The sequence below is a fragment of the Hylobates moloch genome, unplaced genomic scaffold (assembly GCF_009828535.3).
Source record: "Hylobates moloch isolate HMO894 unplaced genomic scaffold, HMol_V3 SCAFFOLD_5, whole genome shotgun sequence".
NCBI lineage: Eukaryota > Metazoa > Chordata > Mammalia > Primates > Hylobatidae > Hylobates > Hylobates moloch.
In genome coordinates, this window is record NW_026652280.1 from 105,881,676 (window position 1) to 105,892,183 (window position 10,508).

The window sequence follows — 10,508 nt, forward strand, 5'->3', positions numbered from 1 at the left end:
AAACGGAGGTTGATTAGCTGGGCATGGTGGAGTGCGCCTGTAATCCCAGCTACTTGGGAGGCTGAGGCAGGAGAATCAGTTGAACCCAGGAGACACAGGTTGCAGCGAGCCGAGATCTTGCCACTGCACTCCAGTCTGGGGGATAAGAACGAGACTGTGTCTCAAAAAAAAAAGTGAAAAAGAGTAAAACGAAAAATAAAATTTAAAAAGCGATTAGGAGACACTCATTCTCCACAGTAGGTACTGTGATCATTTTAAAAATCAGTTGGTTACATACCTACTACAAACCCTTGTTGTTTTGAGACTTAGTCTCGCTCTATCACCCAGGCTAAGAGTACAGTGGTGCAGTCTCGGCTCACTGCATCCTCCGCCTCCCGGGTTTAAGCAGTTCTCCTGCCTCAAGCCTCCTGAGTAGCTGGGACTACAGGGGGACTACAGGCGCCCGCCCCCACACCCGGCTAATTTTTGTATTTTTAGTAGAAACGGGATTTCACCATGTTGGCCAGGCTGGTCTTGAACTCCTGACCTCAGGTGATCCACCAGCCTCCACCTCCCAAAGTGCTGGGATTACAGGCGTGAGCCACTGCACCGGCCTAAAAACCCTTTTTGTTAGAGGGGTCTGGCTATACTCCCCAGGCTGGCCTGAAACTCCTGGGCACAAGGGATCCTCTGGCCTCCCAAGCATCTGGGACTACAGAGGTGTAACCATGCACCCGGCTCTTTCCTTGGCTTTTTGCTGCACTTAGAATAAAAAATCAGGCCGGGTGCGGTGGCTCACGCCTGTAATCCCAGCACTTTGGGAGGCCGAGGCGGGCGGATCACGAGGTCAGAAGATCGAGACCATCCTGGCTAACACAGTGAAACCCCGTCTCTACTAAAAATACAAAAAATTAGCCGGGCGAGATGGCGGGCGCCTGTAGTCCCAGCTACTCGGGAGGCTGAGGCGTGAACCCCGGGGGGCGGAGCCTGCAGTGAGCCGAGATCGCGCCACTGCACTCCAGCCTGGGCGACAGCGAGACTCTGTCTCAAAAAAAAAATAAATAAATAAATAAATAAATAATCAAACTCACAAAGTCTGCTCTGCCTATGTTTTCAACCTGTTCAACTACCATTCTTCTCCTTCACCCATGAAGCTCTCCTTGCTCTTTCGCCCAACTGTGGTGTGCTCTTTCTCATCCCAGGGCTTTTGCAACTTGCTTTTTTGTTTGTTTTGTTTTTGAGACGGAGTCTCACTCTGTCACTCAGGCTGGAGTGCAGTGATGCAATTTTGTCTCACTGCAACTTCGTCTCCTGGATTCAAGGCTTCTCCTACCCCAGCCTCCTGAGTAGCTGGGACTATAGACGTGCGGCACCACACCTAGATAATTTTTGTATTTTTAGTGGAGACGAGGTTTCACCATGTTGGCCAGGCTGGTTTCTAACTCCTGACTTCCGGTCATCCGCCCTTCTCGGCCTCCCAAAGTGTTTGGATTACAGGCATGAGCCACTGCTCCCCGAAGCTTTCTGTTCCTGGTGCTCTTCCTGTAGCTTTTCACATATTGGGTTCGATCTCTTTTTTTTTTTTTTTTTTTTTTGAGATGGAGTATCACTCTGTCACCTAGGCTGGAGTACGGTGGCACAATCTCGGCCCACTGTAACCTCCACTTCCTGGGTTCAAGCGATTCCCCTGCCTCAGCCTCCAGAGTAGCTGGGACTACAGGCACGTGCCACTGAGAGGTGACAGCGTGCTGGCAGTCCTCACAGTCCTCGCTTGCTCTCGGCACCTCTTCTGCATGGGCTCCCACTTTGGCGGCAGTTGAGGAGCCCTTCAGCCTGCCGCTGCACTGTGGGAGCCCCTTCCTGGGCAGGCCGAGGCCGGAGCCGGCTCTCTCAGCTTGCGGGGAGGTGTGGAGGGAGAGGCACGGGCGGGAACCCGGGCTGCGCGCGGTACTTGCAGGCCAGCACGAGTTCCGGGTGGGTGTGGGCTCAGCGGGCCCCGCAATCGGAGCGGGCGGCCGGCCCTGCCGGCCCGGGCAATGAGGGGCTTAGCACCTGGGCCAGCGGCTGCGGAGGGTGTGCTGGGTCCCCCAGCAGTGCCGGCCCACCGGCACTGCGCTCAATTTCTCGCCTGGCCTTAGCTGCCTTCCCACGGGGCAGGGCTCGGGATCTGCAGCCCGCCATGCCTGAGCCTTCCCCCGCCACCCCCCTCTCCCGCCACCTCCGTGGGCTCCTTTGCAGCCCGAGCCTCCCCGATGAGCGCCGCCCCCTGCTCCAGCGCGCCCAGTCCCATAGACCACCCAAGGGCTGAGGAGTGTGGGCACACGGCGTAGGACTGGCTGGCAGCTCCACCTGCAGCTCCAGTGCGAGATCCATTGTGTGAAGCTAGCTGGGCTCCTGAGTCTAGTGGGAACTTAGAGAACCTTTATGTCTAGCTAAATGATGGTAAATACACCAATTGGCACTCTGTATCTAGCTCAAGGTTGATAAACACACAAATCAGCACCCTGTGTCTAGCTCAGGGTTTGTGAATGCACCAATCAACACTCTGTATCTAGCTACTCTGGTGGGGACTTGGAGAAGCTTTGTGTGGACACTGTATCTAGCTACTCTGGTGGGGACCTGGAGAACCTTTGTGTCTAGCTCAGGGATTGCAAACGCACCAATCAGTGCCCTGTCAAAACAGACCACTCGGGTCTACCAATCAGCAGGATGTGGGTGGGGCCAGATAAGAGAATAAAAGCAGGCTGCCTAAGCCAGCAGTCGCAACCTGCTGGGGTCCCCTTCCACATTGTGGGAGCTTTGTTCTTTCTCTGTTTGCAATAAATCTTGCTGCTGCTCACTCTTTGGGTCCACACTGCCTTTATGAGCTGTAACACTCACCGCGAAGGTCTGCACCTTCACTCCTGAAGCCAGCAAGACCACGAACCCACCGGGAGGAATGAACAACTCCAGACACGCCGCCTTAAGAGCTGTTACTGTTGCCGGGCGCGGTGGCTCACGCTTGTAATCCCAGCACTTTGGGAGGCCGAGGCGGGCGGATCACGAGGTCAGGAGATCGAGACCATGGTGAAACCCCGTCTCTACTAAAAATACAAAAAATTAGCCGGGCGTGGTGGCGGGCGCCTGTAGTCCCAGCTACTCGGAGAGGCTGAGGCAGGAGAATGGCGTGAACCCGGGAGGCGGAGTTTGCAGTGAGCGGAGATCGCGCCACTGCACTCCAGCCTGGGTGAAAGAGCGAGACTCCGTCTCAAAAAAAAAAAAAAAAAAAAGAGCTGTTACTGTCACCGTGAAGGTCCGGAGCTTCACTCCTGAGCCAGTGAGACCATGAACCCCACTAGAAGGAAGAAACTCCGAACACATCCGAAGGAGGAACAAACACTGGACACGCTGCCTGTAAGAAGTGTAACACTCACCGTGAGGGTCTGCAGCTTCATTCTTGAAGTCAGTGAGACCAAGAATCCACCAATTCTGGACACACCACCACGCCCAGCTTTTTTTAATTTTTGTAGTAGAGACGGGGTTTCACCATATTGGCCAGGCTGGTCTGGAACTCCTTGTGATCCACCCGCCTCAGCCTCTCAAAGTGCTGGGATTACAGGTGTGAGCCACCGTGCCTGGCCAAGTTCGACCTCATTTTTAAGGTCTCAATAGTACTGTCACCCAAAGGGGTCTTCTCTACCCTCCTGTCTTCAACTGTGTATTTCCTTCACAGAACTTAAATCAGAATCTTCTTTCTTTTTCTTTTTTTTTTTTTTTAGACAAGGTCTCACTCTGTCAACCAGGCTGAGTGCGGTGGTGCAATTATGGCTCACAGCAGCCAACCTCCCAGGCCCAAGTGATTCTCCTGCCTCAGCCTCCCGCATATCTGGGACTACAGGCACACGCCACTGCACGCGGCTAATTTTTAAAAAATTCTTGTAGAGGCCAGGCACAGTGGCTCAAGCCTGTAATCCCAGCACTTTGGGAGGCCAAGGCGGGCAGATCACGAGGTCAGGAGATCGAGACCATCCTGGCTAACACGGTGAAACCCCGTCTCTACTAAAAATACAAAAAATTAGCTGGGCATGGTGGCAGGCGCCTGTAATCCCAGCTAGTCGGGAGGCTGAGGCAGGATAATGGCGTGAACCTGGGAGGCGGAGCTTGCAGTGAGCCGAGATCGCGCCACTGCACCTCCAGCCTGGGGGACAGAGCAAGACTCCGTCTCAGAAAAAAAAAAAAAAATTTTGTAGAGACGGAGTCTTGCCATGTTGCTTAGGCCAGTCAGAATCTTTAATTACCTTGTTTACTTTCTAACTTGTTTATTGTCTGTTTTTCCCATTAGAATGTAATCCTATGGCAGAGATAGTTATTTACAACTAAAATCCCTAAAGTTTAGCCCAATGTCTGGCTCATGGTAGACATTTGGTAGATACTTATCAAATGAATGAATATTAGAATGGCAGGAAATTCTGTCTGCCCGATGCTATGTGACTGGAAAATAAAGCTGGAAATACAGTTTAGGGTCTGCTATCTAAGGATTTTGGAATTTATCCTATAAGCAAGAAATTTACCTACTTCAGATATTTGAGTATTCATGGTTTTTAATATTTGAAAATAGTCCCCATACTAGTTTTTGCTTATTATTTTTCCTTAAATAGACTGACTTTAAACATAAATTTACACTGAAAGGAAAATCAGTATTTTTCTACTACAAATTCAGATAAAAGCACAACTATTAAAAACTGTTTGCCCATCTATCATCTAAAATAATCTCAGGAACACATATAAAACTGGGAAATGGTAGGGCAGGCATGGTAGCTCATGCTTGTAAACCCAGCACTTTGGGAGGCCGAGGCGGGTGGATAGTTTGAGTTCAGGAGTTCAATACCAGCCTGGGCAACATAGCAAGATCCACCTCTACAAAAAATTTAAAAAGAATTACTTGGGTGTGATGGTGTGTGCCTATAGTCTTAGCTACTCTGGAGGTTGAGGTGGGAGGATTCCTTGAGCCTGGGAGGCGGAGGCTGCAGTGAGCCAAAATCACGCCATTGCATTCCGGCCTGCTCATTAGAGTGAGACCCTGTCTCAAAAAAAATAAAACTTTGAGAAATGCTGCTAAAGGTAAAGATAGTTCAATGATGGCTTAAGCAAGGGAGTGTCACAGTCTTAAGTATTTTATAAAGAAATATGACAGTAGTATGGAGGATGTTAAGAATGGAGGTGAAGACCAGCTAGGAAGCTATTGTAGTGATCCATTCTGGAGATGAGAAAGGACCAAACCTAAACTCAGGCAGTAAATATGGACAAAACATATTAGGAGGCAAGCCAGGCGCAGTGGCTCACACCTGTAATCCCAGCATTTTGGGAAGTTGAGGTGGGCAGATCACCTGAGGTCGGGAGTTTGAGACCAGCCTGGCCAACATGGTAAAACCCCATCTCTATTAAAAATAAAAAAATTCGCCAGGTGTGGTAGTGTGTGCCTGTAATCCAAGCTACTTGGGAGGCTGAGGCAGGAGAATCTCTTGAACCCGAGAGGCGGAGGATGCAGTGAGCTGATACTGCATCATTGTACTCCAGCCTGGGCAAGAGCAAAACTCCGCCTCAAAAACAACAACATATTAGGAGGTAGACTCAACAGTAAGTGACTGATTACATTATGGTAGAGAAGAGTTGAGGGTGGATCTGAGGTGTGTGGCTTAGGTAACAGTGTAGATAATAATTCTAATAATAGATCAGCCAGGCGTAGTGGCTCATGCCTGTAATCCCAGCACTTTGGGAGGCTGAGGCAGGTGGATCACCTGAGGTCAGGAGTTCAAGACCAGCCTGGCCAACATGGTGAAACCCCGTCTCTACTAAAAATACAAAAATTAGCCGGGCGTGGTGGCGGGCGCCTATAATCCCACCTACTCAGAAGGCTGAGACAGGAGAATCGCTTGAACCCAGGAGGCAGAGGTTGTGGTGAGCTGAGATCACGCCATTGCACTCCAGCCTGGGGGACAAGAGTGAGACTTCGTCTCAAAAAAAAAAAAAAAAAAAAAAAAAATCGAATAATAGATCTAGAGAGTCAAAGAGGAATGAGTATGGAGAAATGTTTTTTATTTTGGATATGTTTCAAAGTGCTTTTGTCATATTCAGATGGCCGTGTCAAGTATGTGGAAAGTAAATGTAAAAGCTTAAAACAGATTGGGGAGGAAGAAATAGATTTGAGTCAAGTGTATAGTGGAGTTCAAGTCACCATAATGGGTGAGATTGCCAGTGGCAGTAGGTGGAGCTTGAGGAGAAAGGGCCAAGGACAAACTCCAGGTTAAATGTCTGCGGAAAGGGAGGCAGGCTGCCTTGTGCGATCATTTCTACCACCGCAAAAATACTAATAAATTTTTTTTTTTTTTGAGATGGAGTCTCGCCCTGATGTCCAGGCTGGAGTTCAATCACTCAGTCTCGGCTCACTGCAACCTCCACCTCCTGGGTTCAGGCGATTCTCCTGCTTCAGCCTCCCAAGTGGCTGGGATTACAGGCGCCCACCACCATGCCCAGCTGATTTTTAATTTTTTTAGTAGAGATGGGGTTTCACCATGGTGGCCAGGCTGGTCTCGAACTCCTGACCTCGTGATCCACCCGCCTCGGCCTCCCAAAGTGCTAGGATTACAGGCATGAGCCATCGTGCCCGGCCTAAAAATTCTTATTTAGTATATATGTAAAAGAACAGGGATGTTTTAGAGCTTCTTGTGGGGAAAAGAAAGAGAGATCAGATTGTTACTGTGTCTGTGTAGAAAGAAGTAGACATAGGAGACTCCATTTTGTTCTGTACTAAGAAAAATTCTGCCTTGTGATGCTGTTAATCTGTAACCCTACCCCCAACACTGTGCTCCCTGAAACATGTGCTGTGTCAACTCAGGGTTAAATGGATTAAGGGCTGTGCAGGGTGTGCTTTGTTAAACAAATGCTTGAAGGCAGCATTTGTTGTTAAGAGTTATCACCACTCCCTAATCTCAAACACTCCCTAATCTCAAGTACCCAGAGACACAAAACACTGCGGAAGGCCGCAGGGACCTCTGCCTAGGAAAGCCAGGTATTGTCCAAGGTTTCTCCCCATGTGATAGCTTGACATATGGCCTCGTGGGAAGGGAAAGACCTGACTGTCCCCCAGCCCGACACCCGTAAAGGGTCTGTGCTGAGGAGGATTAGTAAAAGAGGAAGAAACGCCTTGTTGCAGTTGAGACAAGAGGAAGGCATCTGTCTCCTGCTTGTCCCTGGGCAATGGAATGTCTCGGTGTAAAACCCAATTGTATATTCCATCTACTGAGATAGGGGAAAACTGCCTTAGGGCTGGAGGTGGGACATGCTGGCAGCAATACTGCTCTTTAAGGCATTGAGATGTTTATGTGTGTACATAACCAAAGCAGAGCACTTAATTCTTTACCTTGTTTATGATGCAGAGACCTTTGTTCATGTGTTTACCTGCTGACCTTCTCTCCACTATTATCCTATCCCCCCTCCGAGAAAAAACCCAGTAATGATCAATAAATACTAAGGGAACTCAGAGGCCGGCGTGGATCCCCCGTATACTGAACGCCGGTTCCCTGGGCCCACTTTTCCTTCTCTATACTTTGTCTCTGTGTCTCTTTCTTTTCCAAGTCTCTCGTTCCACCTAATGAGAAACGCCCACAGGTGTGGAGGGGCAACCCACCCCTTCACTTCTCTAACATATAGGTCTCAAGAAAGAGTCAGTCTGGCTCACTAGACAAAAATCTATTTTTAATTGTATAAAATTATACATATAAAATACATAGAATGTACTAAGAAGATGAGTAAAATCTTTGACACCAGAAGTGGACAGATCAGGAAACAATTTTTCTCAAGTTATTTGGGATCTTACTGGTTGGTATTTGAGAAAAATAATAAATCCAGGAGGTACGAGGGCAATTCTTCCCACAACTCACACCCGTTAACCCATACTTCTTCCCAGAGAAAGAAGAAACAGGAGTGTTGATGAGTGCCAGCTTATAAATATCAATACAAACAGACACACCTGGTATGTCTAGCTGTTTTTGCCTTTACTCCAACCCGACGTGTTTCATGGAATACAAAGATGGGGCTTCTACCCCAGCTCTCTTCTGATTAGTAAGAAAAAAAAAAATGGCTGGGCGCGGTGGCTCACGCTTGTAATCCCAGCACTTTGGAAGGCCGAGGCGGGTGGATCACGAGGTCAGGAGATAGAGACCACGGTGAAACCCTGTCTCTACTAAAAATACAAAAAATTAGCTGGGCGTGGTGACGGGCGCCTGTAGTCCCAGCTACTCGGAGAGGCTGAGGCAGTAGAATGGCGTGAACCCGGCAGGCAGAGCTTGCAGTGAGCCGAGATCGCGCCACTGCACTCCAGCCTGGGTGACAGAGCGAGACTCCGTCTCAAAAAAAAAATAAAATAAAATAAAATGATAGGGCCTGGAGAATTCAAAGAAGCCTGTTTCAAGCACTAATAAAATTGTAGCTGGATTCCTTACCTCTTATCCAACATGATTTCAAAAGCAAGAAAGTTCCCTTTCATCTTGCCCCTATCAAATCCAAAAGAGCCAAATATGGCCTGTTTCATAATCTATTTTTATTGTTGTTGTTACACTTGAACTTTCTGTTTGGAACCTAATCTATTTCTAAAAAGCAAAGTCTGTATAATTGTTAAGTGGAAAGTCCAATTGCAGGAATACTAAATGTCCCAAGCTCAGTTTAGAAAGTACATGGGACAAGCCAGGCGCGGTGGCTCACGCCTGTAATCCCAGCACTTTGGGAGGCCGAGGCGGGCGGATCACGAGGTCAGGAGATCGAGACCATCCTGGCTAACACAGTGAAAACCCGTCTCTACTAAAAATACAAAAAATTAGCCGGGCGTGGTGGCGGGCGCCTGTAGTCCCAACTACTCAGGAGGCTGAGGCAGGAGAATGGCGTGAACCCGGGAGGCGGAGCTTGCAGTGAGCCGAGATCGCGCCACTGCACTCCAGCCTGGGCGACAGAGCGAGATTCCGTCTCAAAAAAAAAAAAAAAAAAAGTACCTGGGACAATAATATAGTATAAAAGAGATCACAGAGACAAGGGGGAAATATATATTAGAGACCTCCAAAAAAATTCTCTGAAAGGAGAATACTTTAGCTGCTGTACTACAGGTTATTTCTCTCTTATGTCAGCCAGGAGAGAGGTGGGAGAGAATGGTGTTAAAAACACAAATAGAGCCGGGCGCGGTGGCTCACGCCTGTAATCCCAGCACTCTGGGAGGCCAAGGAGGGCAGATCATGAGGTCAGGAGATCGACACCATCCTGTCTAGCACAATGAAACCCTGTCTCTACTAAAAATACAAAAAAATTAGCCAGGCGTGGTGGTGGGCGCCTGTAGTCCCAGCTACTAAGGAGGCTGAGGCAGGAGAGTGGTGTGAACCCGGGAGGCGGAGCTTGCAGTGAGCCGAGATGGCGCCACTGCACTCCAGGCTGGGCGACAGAGCGAGACTCCGTCTCAAAAAAAAAAAAAAAAACACACACACAAATAGTTTGGGAGGCTGAGGCAGGTGGATCACGAGGTCAGGAGATCGAGACCGTCCTGGCTAACATGGTGAAACCCCGTCTCTACTAAAAATACAAAAAATTAGCTGGGCGTGGTGGCAGGCGCCTGTAGTCCCAGCTACTCGGGAGGCTGAGGCAGGAGAATGGTGTGAACCTGGGAGGTGGAGGTTGCAGTGAGCCGAGATCGTGCCACTGCACTCTAGCCTAGGCAACAGACAAGACTCAGTCTCAAAAAAAACAAAGAAACAAACAAAAAAACCCCACAAATAGGCCAGGCTCAGTGGCTCACGCCTATAATCCCAGCACTTTGGGAGGCTGAGGCGGGTAGATTACCTTATGTCAGGAGTTCAAGAACAGCCTGGCCAACATGGTGAAACCCTGTCTCTACTAAAAATATAAAAATTAGCCAGGCGTTGTGGCATGTGCCTGTAATCCCAGCTACTCGGGAAGCTGAAGCAAAAGAATCACTTGAACCCTGGAGGCGGAGGTTGCAGTGAGCCGAGATCGCGCCATTGCACTCCAGCCTGGGCAAAAGTGTGAGACTCTGTCTTCAAAACACACACACACACACACACAAATAACTGATCATTGATTCTCTTTCCCTTCCTACAGTCTCCCAAGGTGTCAATTAGGAAGTGCCAAAATACTAAAGTCTCATTTAATTTTCCTGATCAACTCATGTTCTAATAATTAATGTGGAAGAAGAGGAAAGAAAGAGAAAACAAATGAGAATCTAAGGTAGTAAACAGCAGCAACTTATTAGGAATAAGGGGAACATGGTTCTCACTAACCAAATAGGACTGATAACGCTTCCAAAAAATAAAATGTTAGGTAAAGGGAAATATGGAAATATGTTTTACCTTCTACTAATAGCTGCAGGCAGGAGGGTCTAAACGCAGGGTTCAACTAAGCTCGGTGAGCAGGGGCGATGTGCAGAGGGAATACTGAAAGAGAATCAGTTTCAACCATAACCCCCAACTACTGTAGAGTATATCCAGAAATCT